Source organism: Phoenix dactylifera, chromosome 13 (genome assembly GCF_051530095.1).
Source record: "Phoenix dactylifera cultivar Ajwa chromosome 13, Ajwa_hap1_PhDact_Kaust_v1.1, whole genome shotgun sequence".
NCBI lineage: Eukaryota > Viridiplantae > Streptophyta > Magnoliopsida > Arecales > Arecaceae > Phoenix > Phoenix dactylifera.
Genome location: NC_143202.1, coordinates 4,072,616 through 4,087,251, shown reverse-complemented (window position 1 = coordinate 4,087,251; position 14,636 = coordinate 4,072,616).

Sequence of the window (14,636 nt, the reverse complement as noted above, 5' to 3'; positions counted from 1 at the left end):
CTTAAATCAATTTTGACTCAATTGAACTCTTCAATCCTAATCCAATTAGGAGTCTTGTTGATTCATTAGATTAATAATTAATTGTGACTTAAGAAACCCTAATCCATATTAGGACATATTTAATTTTAGTCCTAATCCAATTAGGACTCTATTTGAATCCGAAGTCCTAATCTGATTAGGACTCTAGGAATCCTACTCTAAGTAGGAATTCATTTTGAATTCAAAATCCTATTCTAAGTAGGATTGTGGGAATCCTAATCCAAGTAGGAATTCCAGTCCTACTCCAACTAGGATTTTCAGTCCTAATCCAATTAGGACTCTAGGAATCCTATTCGAAGTAGAACTCTTGTTTCAAGTCCAATTAATTAATTCCCTTTGTTTCTTCTTCAACTGAATATCAATCGAATTGATTACTTGTGATTTCTAATCACATTTCAACCATCGGATCGATCAATACTTCTAGTGTGTGTGACCCCATAGGTTCTACTCTGACTGGTAGTGAGATATATTGTGATCTCTATCACAATATCATTGAAAACTCTTTTCAATGGATTGGAACGATTCCAACTCTACTCATTAGGGTTTATCGATCATCGAGATAATCCCTGTGAGTCCCACCATCCACCAGTGACACCTAGCAGCATGTACTGGCTACCCAGTAGAATAGAATGATTGTTGACCCCCTAATGGATTTTGATGAATACAAAACACTAGAGTATAATTCCATTTATCTTAACAATTTAATTGAGGATTTCATGTATTTTATTAGGAATATTGTTAAGAAATGTCTAGGCAAGTTCCCATGATTTTTAAGGACTTATTAAAGAATTTTTGAGATGAAAGAAAAAGTTCAGGGACAGCCGAGACGTCTTCGGGTTGTCTCAGAGACGTCTCTGGCACAAACAGGAAGAACTGGCACGTCTGGAGACGTCCCTGGCACCTGCCGAGTCGTCCCCGCGATAGCGGAGTCGACTCTCTCAGTAGCGGAGTCGACTCTCTCAGTGGCGGCAGAAAGGCAGTTTTCAAGAGATATGCGCGAGACGTCCCCACCGTATGCGGAGTCGTCCCCGCAAATAAAAAGCATACTTCCCGAGTCGTCCCCAAGATAGCGGAGACGGCTCTCTCAGGGTTTTCTAGAGAATGACTTTTTCGGTGATAAGGCAGCGGAGACGTCCCCTGAAAGAGCGGAGTCGACTCTCTCAGGAAATTCCAGAAGACATGTTTTTCTGAGATAAAGAAGCGGAGTCGTCCCCATTCAAAAAGTGCAAACAAGCCGAGACGTCCCCGTAAAGTGCAGAGACGACCCTCTCAGCAAATCAGAAAGGTAAGGATTCAAACGGTACAATTCCAGAGTCGTCCCCGTAAAGAGCCGAGTCGTCCCCAGACAACGTAAAAAGTAAAATCTTGTAGCCGAGACGTCTCTCGTTGAAGCAGAGACGTCCCCGGAGCGCCTGGGACGCGACTGACAGCTTTTACAGGTTTGGTTTGAATTTCAAATCTCTTTTACTTTATCTCTAACGGCTATATTTGCTTTTTGAGCTATAAAAGGGAGCTCTTAAGTGCTTCTCAATAACTTTTTACCAACCCAAAGCAAAATCATTCAAGAGAGAAGAAAGAAAAAGAGGTTCAAGGGAGTTAGTGCATTCAAGTGAAGAAATCAAGTGCTTTCAAGCTTCCCAAGTGATTTCAAGCTCAACTACTCTCTTCCGCCCGGGATTCAAAGCTCACACTCAAACCTACGCAATCCACATCGGAAGAATCACCATTTCCCACGCTTCCAACGGCAAAAGGATTCTTCCGGGTTCTATTGTTTATCATTGTCATATTTGCTTATTTAGAGCTTTCTAATTGTTTGTAAAACTCCTTCAATATTGTGCTTGTTCCAGTCAAGGGACTTGGAACAAGGGAAAGGCGTCCCAAGCCTAGGTTAAATTGGGGGTTTTAGGGTTCGTTGTTAGCCCGGTGTAAAACAACGAGTTGGGTAGTGCACTCGCAAAACTACCGGACTGTAATCTTGGATTATAGTGGAAATTTCCAAAGGTGCTTTGGGGAGTGGATGTAGGAGCAGTGGAAGCTCCGAACCACTATAAAATCTTGTGTTTGCGATTGACTCTTCTCATCCCTCTATCTTTACTTTAGTTCATACATTTGCGTGTTTTACTCTTAATTAGGCAAAAAGTTTTAAAACACCCAATTCACCCCCCTCTTGGGTGACCATCTCTGGGCAACAAGTGGTATCAGAGCGGGTGCTCTGTATAATTCTTGAAGACCTAACCGTCTTAGCTAAAGATCTAGATGGGAACACCCTTTAACAATGTTCCTGCTGAGGGGCAGGCAACCAATAGACCTCCACTCTTCAATGGGACAAATTATACCTATTGGAAGACTAGAATGAAGATTTTCATTCAAGCACAAGACTATGCCTTGTGGAGGGTTATACTTAAGGGACCACAAGAACCATCACACATGGTTAATGGCATTCAAGTTTCCAAACCTGAGGAGGAGTGGGATGAGAATGATGATAGGATGGCTCAACTCAACTCTAGAGCCATGAACTCATTATTTTGTTCTCTAGATGTAAATGAGTTCAATAGAGTCTCCACATGTAGTTCCGCTAAGGAAATATGGGATAGGCTTGAAGTTACCCACGAGGGTACAAATCAAGTCAAAGAGTCTAAAGTGAACATTCTAGTTCACAAGTATGAGTTGTTTAAGATGGAACCCAATGAAACCATCACATGCATGTTTACACGCTTTACCGATATAATTAATGGTCTAAAGAGTTTGGGTAAATCTTATACTAACCCGGAACTTGTAAGTAAAATTCTCAGGTCTTTGCCGAAAGCATGGGAAGCAAAGGTCACGGCGATCGTAGAAGCCAAAGACCTCAACACTTTGGGACTAGAACAACTATTGGGCTCATTGATGACGCATGAGCTCACAATGAAGCAACATGAAGAAGAGTTGCCAAAGAAGAAGACAATCGCACTCAAGGCTACTTCGAGTGTAGTTGAAGAAGAAAGTAGTGAGAGTGAAGAAGGAAGCGAAGATGAGGACTTAGGTTTGATAGTTAGGAAGTTTAAAAAATTCATGAGAAAAAGGAAACCCTTCCCAAAGAAAAAGTTTGGAGGGAGAAATGATTGGAAAAATGAAAAAGAAAAAGAAAAAGAAAGAGACCCAATCATATGCTATGATTGCAAGAGACCGGGACACATTCGTTCCGAATGCCCTCAACAAAAGAAGTATTTTGGAAAGAAGAAGAAGAAGGCATTGAAGGCAACATGGGATGATAGTGACACATCATCCTCCGAGGAAGAGAAGGAAGAGACCGCCAATTTGTGCTTCATGGCGTTCGAAGACGACGAGGTATGTCAAAACCCAACTATAAATTTTACTTTAGAAGAATTATATGAAGCTTTTCAAGAACTTATGGGTGATTGTAGTATGTTAGGAGCAAAGAATAAAGAATTAAAAATCTCCAATCAAAAACTGAAGGAAGATATTGAAAACCTATTAATTGAAAAGGAGAGCGTTAAAAATATTAACACTACTAACCTAGAAATCAAAAATTCAAAACTTAGCATTGAAAATAAAAAGGCAAAAACACTAATTAAGGAACTAAATCTAAAAGTAAAATCCCTATTCGAAAATAATACCTCACTTGCACAAAATGTTGAATCTCTTAAAAAAGATAAGGAAGAACTAGTTAAAGAAAATTTGAACCTTAAGAATGAGGTACATAAGTACAAACCAATTGTTGAAAAATTCACACAAAGCTCTGAAAAATTAAATCTTATTCTTTCAAATCAAAGAGCTGTTTTTAATAAAGCCGGATTAGGATATAAAACTAACAAGCAACAAAAGTATCTAAAGAATTTCTTTGTAAAAGCAAAAGATATAAAAACTGAAAAACCTACATGCTTTCATTGTGGAAAGAATGGACATAAAGCCTACTCTTGTATTCAAAGAAAGATCCAAACTAACAAGAGTATATTTGTAAAAGCTAAAAACATAACTAAAGTATGGGTGCCTAAGGGAACCAACTACACTAACCACGAAGGACCCAAGAAAACTTGGGTACCTAAGAGCTTCACATGATCATTTTGCAGGTATGCCTTGCAGCCGGGAATAAAAAGAGAATGTGGTATCTTGATAGTGGTTGCTCAAGGCATATGACCGGTGACAAGAGTCTCTTCGTCACCTTGGAATCAAAAGAAGGAGGAGTAGTCACATTTGGAGACAATGCTAAAGGCCGAATCATTGGTGTTGGTAAAATCTCCATATCACCCTCCTCATTTATTGATAATGTATTGTTAGTTAATGGACTAAAACATAATTTATTAAGTATAAGTCAATTTTGTGACAAGGGCTTTAAAGTGTCATTTGAATCATCACTATGCATAATTAGTAGTCCAATTGACAATGAGATCATACTCACAGGACATAGGCATGGAAATGTTTACATGGTAGATCTTGATGATCTCACCATGAAGGATGGCCAATGTCTTGTAGCCATGAATCCCAAAGTCAATGAGACTAGTTGGTTATGGCATCGTAAGTTAGGGCATGCTAGCATGGATTTAATCTCTAAATTAATTACAAAGGATCTAGTCAAAGGACTACCAAAAATAGACTTTGAAAAGAATAAAATTTGTGCTGCATGTCAATTAGGGAAACAAACAAGAAGTTCTTTCAAGTCTAAGAACATAGTCTCAACATCAAAATCCTTAGAACTAATTCACATGGATTTGTTTGGACCCACTAGAACTGCTAGTCTAGTGGGTAAGAAATTTGGTCTTGTAATTGTTGATGATTTTTTACGTTTTACATGGGTTTCATTTCTTGCACACAAAGATGAGTCCTTTTCCGCTTTTATCAAGTTTCATAATAGGGTTTCGAATGAACTCAATCTTAAACTAAAAGCAATTAGGAGTGATCATGGTACCGAGTTTGAAAATCAGTATTTTGAAAAATTCTGTGAAGAAAATGGTATCAATCACAATTTCTCGGCACCTAGGACACCCCAACAAAATGGGGTGGTAGAAAGGAAGAATCGCACACTAGCAGATATGGCTCGTACCATATTGTGCGAATCGGATCTACCAAAGTATTTTTGGGCTGAAGCAATAAATACTTCATGTCATATTTTAAATCGTGCTTTAGTTAGATCCATCTTAAAGAAAACACCTTATGAGTTGATAAAAAGTAAGAAACCAAATATAAGTTATTTTCATGTTTTCGGTTGTCGATGCTTTATTTTAAACAATGGAAAGGACAATCTAAGTAAATTTAGTGCTAAATCAGATGAGGGGATCTTTCTAGGTTATTCCTCATCTAGTAGAGCATACAGGGTCTTCAACAAGAGAACTCTCGTTGTCGAAGAATCCATTCATGTTGTTTTTGATGAAGCTAATGGAGATTCTTCTAGAAAAGAAGAAGATGGTGATGCAGGTATACTTGAAGACCGAATGAAAGAATTCTCCATACAAGACAAACAACATGAGGATGAGATCAAAGAAGATACAAATCAGCAAGATGAAGAAGATCAACCTCCATCAAGAAATCAAGATCTTCCTAAGGAATGGAGGTATGCACATGGTCATCCAAAGGATCTAATCCTTGGTGATCCTTCACAAGGTATAAGAACTAGATCCTCTCTAAGAAATACTAGTAATTATATTGCTTTCGTTTCACAAATAGAGCCTAAATCACTAGAAGAAGCTGAAAAAGATGATAATTGGATGAATGCTATGCAAGAGGAATTAAACCAATTTGAAAGAAATGAAGTTTGGACTCTAATGAAAAGACCCCCTAATGTTTCAATCATAGGCACCAAATGGGTATATAGAAATAAACTAGATGAAGATGGGATAGTAATAAGAAACAAAGCTAGGCTAGTGGCCAAAGGATATAATCAGAAGGAAGGAATAGACTTTGATGAAACTTTTGCTCCTGTTGCTAGATTAGAGGCTATTAGATTACTTTTGGCATATGCATGCTTCATGGATTTTAAACTCTATCAAATGGATGTAAAAAGTGCCTTTTTAAATGGTTATATAATGGAGGAAGTTTATGTAGGACAACCTCCAGGTTTTGAAAATCACTTACATCCAGATTATGTGTATAAATTGCATAAAGCATTGTATGGACTTAAGCAAGCCCCTAGGGCATGGTATGAAAGATTAAGTAATTTCCTAATTGAAAATAAATTTAAGAGAGAAAATGTAGACAAAACCCTCTTCATTAAAAGAAAAGGAAATGACTTATTGCTTGTGCAAATTTATGTGGATGATATAATTTTTGGTGCTACTAATGATAGTCTTTGTTAAGAGTTTGCCAAGCTTATGCAGGGAGAATTTGAAATGAGCATGATGGGTGAGCTCAACTTCTTCCTTGGGCTACAAATAAAACAATCAGAGGAAGGCATCTTCATCAGTCAGTCCAAATACATCAAGGAAATGTTGGAAAAATTCAAGATGAAGGATGCAAAGGAAATCAGCACACCCATGGGCTCAAGTTGCAAGCTTGACAAAGATGAAAAAGGTAAAAGTATAGACTGCAAATTGTACAGAGGTATGATAGGCTCTTTACTTTACCTTACCGCTAGTAGACCAGATATATTATTCAGTGTTTGTATGTGTGCTAGATACCAAGCATGTCCTAAGGAATCACACCTGCAAGCTGTTAAAAGAATTTTTAGATATCTAGTAGGGACATCTAATGTTGGCTTATGGTATTCTAAACAATCTGACATAAATTTAATTGCTTATTTCGATGCTGATTTTGCCGGGTGCAAACTCGACAGAAAAAGCACAAGTGGCACATGTCAATTCTTGGGTGCTAATTTGGTTTCTTGGTTTAGCAAGAAACAAAATTCAGTTGCCTTGTCCACAGCTGAGGCTGAGTACATTGCAGCTGGAAGCTGTTGTGCCCAAGTCCTTTGGATTAAGCAACAACTTGAAGACTTCGGTATCAAAATGAATAATATACCAATTAAATGTGATAATACAAGTGCAATTAATTTAACAAAAAATCCTGTCCAACACTCTAAGTCAAAGCATATAGAGATTAGGCATCATTTTATTAGGGATCATGTGCTGAAAAATGATGTGATGATTGAATATGTATGTACTGAAAATCAATTGGCCGATATCTTTATAAAGCCCCTTTGTAAAGATAGATTCAACTTCTTAAGGAATGCCTTGAGCTTGTATGATCCTAGCAAATAAATTAAACTTGTATTGCATTGCTTTGCCACTCAAACTAGTAATCCACCTCAAGGTAAACATAAGTGAAAGCATGAATTCATCTAAGCTAAATGACGAACTGTTTGACTTTCTGGAGGATGGTTACCCTCCCTTGGACTCTTCATGGAGATATTTTCAGAGCCTATTTCATAGGTATTCGAAATTTGGGCAAACATTCCTCATTTCAACATTAATAATTCAAAAATCTTTATCAATTTATTATGGGATGTATTATTAAGGGGGAGGATCACAAACAAATTCACTCTGTGTTTATCAAAAGAAATCATGTTGATTAGGGTGATTAAACAAAAATTTGGGAAAAGATAGAATTTAGTCTGAAATTTTTCAGTGCCGGAGACGTCTCTGGCAAATCGCAGAGACGTCCCCCCAGGCGAGACGTCTCGCCTTAGTCGCGGAGACGTCTCGGGGACCGAACGAGGTTTTTTTTTTTTTTAAATAAGTGAAACCGCTCGAGCCGACCCGAGCTATCTTCTCTCATCCCCGACCAAAACAAAAAACCCTAGCCTCCATTTGCTCTCCACCTCAAACCCTAGCCTCCATTTGCTCTCCATCACAAACCCTAGCATCCATGGCACCAAAGAGGGCTAGACGAACCGGTGGAAGGCGACCTAGGGTAGCGGCCGACGGTGAGGAACGGAGGGAAGAACCTTCCGCGCCGTCTCCTCCGGTTGCTCCGCCAACCACGACCATTTCCTGTGCAAATCGCACAGTGACGACCGGTAGGTACATAGATTTTGCATTTTTAGACAGTGAGGGGTTCTCTATTGGAGAGAGACTCCGAGCCAAGGGTGGGAGCACCTTTGTACCCTCAATACCTCGACCTACCTCGGTCTAGTTAGAGAACTTTTTAGCAATATGGCCTTAGGGGACTTAGGGTACACTGCATATGTCCGGGGGACATTAGTAGAAATTAATGAGGACATCTTGTCCACTATTTTGCAAATCCCTAAGGACGGTGAGGCTCCAACCTCACATCCCCAAAGGGAAATAGCCCTAAATTTACTTTTAGGACGAGAGGACTGCGGCCTTCTTGATGTTGTCAACTCTCAAGACCTAAACGCTGAGATGAGACTCCTTTTGAGTATTGTCAACCGGGTCTTGTTTCCTAAAACCGGTCGCTTCGATTTTGTTACGGAGCGAGACTTAGTTATTATGCATCATATCCTACTAGGGATTCCCCTAAACCTCCCTAGACTTATGTTGAACTACATTGCTCTATGTCATAGGTATTCTAGGTTTAGTATACCCTATGGCATGATATTTACCCTAGTATTCAAACACTTCAAAGTTCCCATTCCAACAAATGAGCCTGCAAAACCCTTGAGAAACACCGACTATTATAATGAGGGCACAATGCGAAGAATGGAGTTTCATAAAGTAGATGGGTCGTGGGTCAAGGTACCAAAGAGAAAAGCCCAAATCCTAGAGCCTGAGATCCCACTTCAGGAGCCTGACCACCACTCTCCTCCACCTAGCCACATGGATTTGCCTGATATACCCTCCAGCTCAGCTGGACCTTCCACATCCATGCCACCACCTCCTCCAGTCAGTGGGCCCTCCTTCCTATCAGAAGACCAGATGCGTACCTTAGCATCTGTCATTTGCCAACAAATGAGGGAGGAAATGAGATCCATGATCTCTACTGAGTTGGCCCCCATCAGAGCTTCACATGAAGGGCTTCTACAAGAGCTAAAGGACATTAGAGCTCAAATTGAAGCCACAACGCAAGAAATAATTGGTGTGGGTGCCACCCAAACAGTCAGATCAATCGAGCTAAAGGACAGTTTGAAGGCCATTTCAAAGAATCTTAAAGAGTTGACAAGCCCAGGAGGAAATGTGGGCACCTTGGTTGCCCAACTCAGAGGAAGAATTGAAATGGCAACCATAGAATTTGAAGCACTCGTGGCAGCCTTCCATAAGTCACAAGGAGATCAGTTCAAGACCCTAATGGATTCAATCAATGCATTTATAGATGCAGCTTGTAGGGTCTATGAGCAACGTCGCCGATGAGGGACATTTTGTAGGATCTTCTTTTTGTAAACCCTAGGCTATTTTGGAACACTTCTTGTAATGATTTCTTCTTTTAACTATGTACTGACTTCAAAGGTTTACAATGATACAAGAATACAATTTCTTTTGAAACCTTGTGTATGTGCTTCTGTGTTTGTGATTCTGTGACTGTGTATGTGTTTCTTGTGATGTGCCATAAAAATCTCATAACATACCTTGAGTATTCAAATTCAACACAACTTATCAATACATATGACACAGGGGGGAGCACATCTTGTGCTAACTATGTTAAACAAAAAGAGGAGTCTGAAATGAATTCCAAAACAAAGGGGGAGTGATATGAATGACTAAATTCTTGGACAGGGGGAGCACAACTTGAATCTCTTTGAGTAGTTCATGGAAGGATAATTTGTCCTCTTTATTGTTGATGACAAAAAGGGGGAGTAGATATAGCAGGGGGAGTAGAATCAAGAGTAGAACCAAGAGTAGAACCAATATGGATATATGGATATTGGATACATTGGAATGCAAAATTCATACTCCCAAGTTGAATTAAGAGAAGATAAAATTGAAAAATATTGGCCTTTAGATAATTGCTCTTCTGAAAAGAAAGGGGGAGTCAAAAAGAACTAAGCTTTCAAATTTTAACTTAATTCAAATTCAGTTGATATGCTAAAATTGCTTAAGAGCTATGAAGATCAATCTTATGCATAATGATAGAACTCAAAATTGACTATTTTGAATTATGCACACTGTATCTAGCTCAAATCAAAACATTATGCTTATACATCTGATCAAATACTGTGTATATGTTTAAATTTTGAATTTTGCATATACTCAGTATTTTGTCATCATCAAAAAGAGGGAGATTGTTGACCCCCTAATGGATTTTGATGAATACAAAACACTAGAGTATAATTCCATTTATCTTAACAATTTAATTGAGGATTTAATGTATTTTATTAGGAATATTGTTAAGAAATGTCTAGGCAAGTTTTCATGATTTTTAAGGACTTATTAAAGAATTTTTGAGATGAAAGAAAAAGTTCAGGGACAGCCGAGACGTCTCCGGGTTGTCTCAGAGACGTCTCTGGCACAAACAGGAAGAACTGGCACGTCTGGAGACGTCCCTGGCACCTGCCGAGTCGTCCCCGCGATAGCGGAGTCGACTCTCTCAGTAGCGGAGTCGACTCTCTCAGTGGCGGCAGAAAGGCAGTTTTCAAGAGATATGCGCGAGACGTCCCCACCGTACGCGGAGTCGTCCCCGCAAGTAAAAAGCAGACTTCCCGAGTCGTCCCCAAGATAGCGGAGACGGCTCTCTCAGGGTTTTCCAGAGAATGACTTTTTCGGTGATAAGGCAGCGGAGACGTCCCCTGAAAGAGCGGAGTCGACTCTCTCAGGGAATTCCAGAAGACATGTTTTTCTGAGATAAAGAAGCGGAGTCGTCCCCGAGGCAGCGGAGTCATCCCCATTCAAAAAGTGCAAACAAGCCGAGACGTCCCCGTAAAGTGCAGAGACGACCCTCTCAGCAAATCAGAAAGGCAAGGATTCAAACGGTACAATTCCAGAGTCGTCCCTGTAAAGAGCCGAGTCGTCCCCAGACAACGTAAAAAGTAAAATCTTGTAGCCGAGACGTCTCTCGTTGAAGCAGAGACGTCTCCGGAGCGCTTGGGACGCGACTGACAGCTTTTACAGGTTTGGTTTGAATTTCAAATCTCTTTTACTTTATCTCTAACGGCTATATTTGCTTTTTGAGCTATAAAAGGGAGCTCTTAAGTGCTTCTCAATAACTTTTTACCAACCCAAAGCAAAATCATTCAAGAGAGAAGAAAGAAAAAGAGGTTCAAGGGAGTTAGTGCATTCAAGTGAAGAAATCAAGTGCTTTCAAGCTTCCCAAGTGATTTCAAGCTCAACTACTCTCTTCCGCCCGGGATTCAAAGCTCACACTCAAACCTACGCAATCCACATCGGAAGAATCACCATTTCCCACGCTTCCAACGGCAAAAGGATTCTTCCGGATTCTATTGTTTATCATTGTCATATTTGCTTATTTAGAGCTTTCTAATTGTTTGTAAAACTCCTTCAATATTGTGCTTGTTCCAGTCAAGGGACTTGGAACAAGGGAAAGGCGTCCCAAGCCTAGGTTAAATTGGGGGTTTTAGGGTTCGTTGTTAGCCCGGTGTAAAACAACGAGTTGGGTAGTGCACTCGCAAAACTACCGGACTGTAATCTTGGATTATAGTGGCAATTTCCAAAGGTGCTTTGGGGAGTGGATGTAGGAGCAGTGGAAGCTCCGAACCACTATAAAACCTTGTGTTTGCGATTGACTCTTCTCATCCCTCTATCTTTACTTTAGTTCATACATTTGCGTGTTTTACTCTTAATTAGGCAAAAAGTTTTAAAACACCCAATTCACCCCCCTCTTGGGTGACCATCTCTGGGCAACAATGATGAACCTCTAGGTGCAGTTATCGTGTGATACAGTCCTACTATCGTGGATTCCTACAGGACGGAGGTCATGGATAACTCGTCAAACCCCTTCGTCTGTCATATGTCAAGATTTATTCGACTCGAGTTCGTTAGTGGAAAACTCTTTCTCCACTTTATATTAATGCCCTGGCCAAGGTCTTAGAACTCAGTCTAACAAATCACATAGGATCACTCCTCTTCTATCAAGGTCGATAGATTCCATGTGAGTGCATACCCTACTCCTACAGTGAACTTACTGCAGCCAATCTACACTATAAGGACCCATATGACTAGAGACCATGTATACGTGTAGTCAAACTACAATAACCTCACTGTGAGTAGCTGAAGCACCGCAGGTCAAAGGACCAGTCATACTACTGCAACATCAAGCAAGTCACTGACGAATGGATAGACATCCAAGTGACTTCTTGTCTTTGTCACGCTCAGTATCCTTGTTCTCTAACAAGCACCTGCACTATCACTTCAGTGTCCCTACACTGTGGACTCAAGTCTCGTCCATCCAGAAGGAAAGTGATCTGTGCACTGATCGGATCGATCACCATCCTCGTGATGATCCATTGATCAGGAGCATTTAGAAATTAATCACCAAAGATACATGGCTCAAATTCTCAACTCTTGAGAATATGCATCATCATCTTATTAATTTCTTGGACGATTCATAGACACATAAATAATATGAATGAAAAGATGCCTTTTGTTTATTCAATAATAAATAGTCAAGTACAAAATTATGTCCCTAGAATTAATAATGTATCAGCCAGATTGGCTTCTAGGGCATACATCTAACAATCTCCCACTTGCACTAAAGCCAATCAGTCATATATCTAGGCCCCATCTTCTCAAGGTGGGCTTCAGTCTTTTGCTGACTTAGCTGCTTAGTGAACGGATCTACTACGTTATCCGTAGAGTCTACTCTCTGCACCTCTACATATTTCTTCTCAACATAGTCGCGTATGAGGTGAAAGCGCCGCTCTATATGCTTGGACTTTTGATGAGACCTTGGCTCCATAGCTAGTGCTATGGTGCCAATGTTATCGCAGTAAAGTGTTATGGCATCTAATGACATTACACCTAACTCTGCAATTAACTTTTAACCAGAAGGTTTCCACTGCACCCTTAGATACGGCTTAACATTCAGCTTCTAAGGTAGAATCTATAATGATCGGTTGTTTGGAACTCTTCCAATTTACTGAACCACCATTGCACATATTCTGATGTAGACTTTCTATCATCAATATGTGTGCATCCTTCTACCTTCAACTCTGATCTTCTCCCAAAGACTAAGAACAAGTCCTTGGTTCTTCTCAAGTACTTAAGACTGTTCTTCACAGCTATCCAGTGCTTTTTGCCTGAATCTGATTGACATATGCTCGTGACATTCACAGCATGTACTATATCAAGTCATGTACATAGCATGGCATACATGAGGCTCCCTATTGCTGATGTATAGGAGATCTTGCTCATGCGTTGAATCTCTTCAGATGTGTTGGGGCACATCTTCTTGGAGAGATTAATTCCATGCCTTAGGGGTAAGAGACCTCTTTTAGAGTTTTCCATGCTGAACTTTTTCAGCACTTCCTCTATGTACATCTTCTGTGATAGGCCAAGCATCCTTTTAGATCTATCTTTATAGACCTTTATTCCCAAAATATAGGTGTTGGGAACCCGCCCATGCCGCTGATATTTCAAAAATTTTCAGATGGCAGCGGAATCGGCATGCGCGAGTTCGACGTTCATCGCATGAACGTTGTTTCGTGACCTTTCGTAATTAGGTAAGAATTAAAACTTTTAGAACTAATAGGAAGATCAAATCTTCACCTTGCGCGGGTAGATGATCACCGCGAATCTGAATTCGTGGTTTTGGAAGAGGGTTCGTTTGAAGCCGTTCAAACGTCCGGCCTCTACGGGTATCCACACGAAGTAGAGAACCGATCAAAGCTTTCTTGTCTTCCCGGGGTGCTAGCTCCCTTGCAAAGACTCCTTTGATGGCTGATCTCTTCTCTTTCTTTCAACTCTTGAAAGTGCTTGAGAGGAGGAAGAAGAAGAAGGAACTCAAGGAAGAAGAACACAGCTTCTGCAGCCTTCTTTCTTTTCCCTGCATTGGAAGAAGGATTGGAGGAAGAGGAAGACGCCAACGCTTGGACCTTGCTCTTCCTTTGCTTGCGGCTGAACCAAGAGAGGAGAGGGGAGGGTGGCGGCAGCAAGAGGAGGATGGCTCCAATACCTAGGGCGCCGGCCTCATGGTGCTTCTTATAGCCATCAAGGGCTCCTCCAAAGTAGGAGCCCTAGATGGTTTTCCAAAGAAAGAAAGGGGGGGTGCGCCGGCCCCTCTCTCTCCTTCAATCCGCACCATCCAAGATGAGAGGGGCTGATGCCCCTCTTACTTGGTTAACCTAATCCTCTTCCAAAGAGGATTAGGTGCCTCTCTCATGGTTTAATCCTAATCTAATTAGGATTGGCCAAATTGGGTTCAATCTATACTAGTCCTAATCCAATTAGGACTTGAATGAACCATGACTCAATTGAACTCTTCAATCCTAATCCAATTAGGAGTCATGTTGATTCATTAGATTAATAATTAATTTGGACTTAAGGAATCCTAATCCAATTAGGATTTGTTTAATTTTAGTCCTGATCCAATTAGGACTCTACTTGAATCCGAAGTCCTAATCCAATTAGGATTTCTAGGAATCCTACTCCAAGTAGGAATCCAATTTTTAATTCAAAACTCCTAATCTCATTAGGATTGAGGAATCCTATTCCAAGTAGGAATCCCAGTCCTAATCTAATTAGAACTCTAGTTATCCTACCCGAAGTAGGATTCTTGTTTCAAGTCCAATTAATTAATTCCTTTTTCCTTCTTCAACT